Source organism: Cetorhinus maximus, chromosome 15 (genome assembly GCF_964194155.1).
Source record: "Cetorhinus maximus chromosome 15, sCetMax3.hap1.1, whole genome shotgun sequence".
NCBI lineage: Eukaryota > Metazoa > Chordata > Chondrichthyes > Lamniformes > Cetorhinidae > Cetorhinus > Cetorhinus maximus.
In genome coordinates, this window is record NC_135893.1 from 3405111 (window position 1) to 3405801 (window position 691).

The window sequence follows — 691 nt, forward strand, 5'->3', positions numbered from 1 at the left end:
ACAAGATTGGTTCCTGTAACACCTTTCCCCTGGAACTGATGTGATTTAAATGCGACTGCATAAACATGTCTAATGTGGATTTTTAGAAGATGAAGCTAATTATTCTTTTTTATTTTTTTCAGTGGAGACACAGTCGGTGAACCAAAAAATGTGACTACGACAATTCATTGGAGTCTCTCTCCCTCACACACACACACACACACACACACACACACTCGCTCACACATACACACTTACACACACACACACACTCTCTGTCTCATACGCACACTCTCTCTCTCGCACGCACATATACACAAAACTGACAAGGTTTATCCTTTGTTTTTTTAGTGCCAACAATGCCTGCTTTGATGTTGCTTATCTCACCATAACTAACAATGTGTTTTTTGTGTGTTAGAAACGTGAGAGCAGATACTCAACAATTACAAATACTGAAGAATCAAAGCCCAATTTGAGAGAGTCTGGACACAAGGTAGCAGAATCTTTCTGGACTGTTCTTCAAGACTTTCAAAACTGAAATGACAGCTATGTGACACTTTAAGACAGAACAAGACAAGGTCTCAAACATTAATAAGTATCTATTTGTCATCATGTAAATGGTCTTGATGTAAATGTTGACCATTGTGCAGTTATCTGCTCGATATGGCACCAGTGATTCATTGTCCAGGTGGAAACCTTCCTTCAGGTGTGT